We start from the raw sequence: 387 nt of genomic DNA on the forward strand, positions 1-387 counted from the left end.
GAGCCTTCCAACCTTCTAAGTATTCCTTTATATGTGGTTCAGAGTTCTGGGACCATCCCCTGAGCCTGTTTGGTCGGGTATTCTGTGTTGTTGTTGGCAGAGCTCTCTGTTATACGTCCACCCGATCCGCCATCTTGTTTGTTCTCTTAATTATGTTTTTGAGATCTTTATCTTTGATGAGTTTTTTTCAAGTTGTTCTGTCTTTAATTGAGAGAGGTATGTTAAAGTGTCTTACTCTTATTGTGGAGTTGTCTATTCCTCTTTGATTCAGTTTAATGCTTGCTTTATTGCCTCCATATTTATTTTGGTACATCCTTTTGCTAGACAGACCTTGTAATCAATATATAATGTCCTTCCTTATTCTTTATGCTGTTTCTTTCTTTGAAA

Source organism: Chrysochloris asiatica, unplaced genomic scaffold, assembly GCF_000296735.1.
Source record: "Chrysochloris asiatica unplaced genomic scaffold, ChrAsi1.0 scaffold00002, whole genome shotgun sequence".
NCBI lineage: Eukaryota > Metazoa > Chordata > Mammalia > Afrosoricida > Chrysochloridae > Chrysochloris > Chrysochloris asiatica.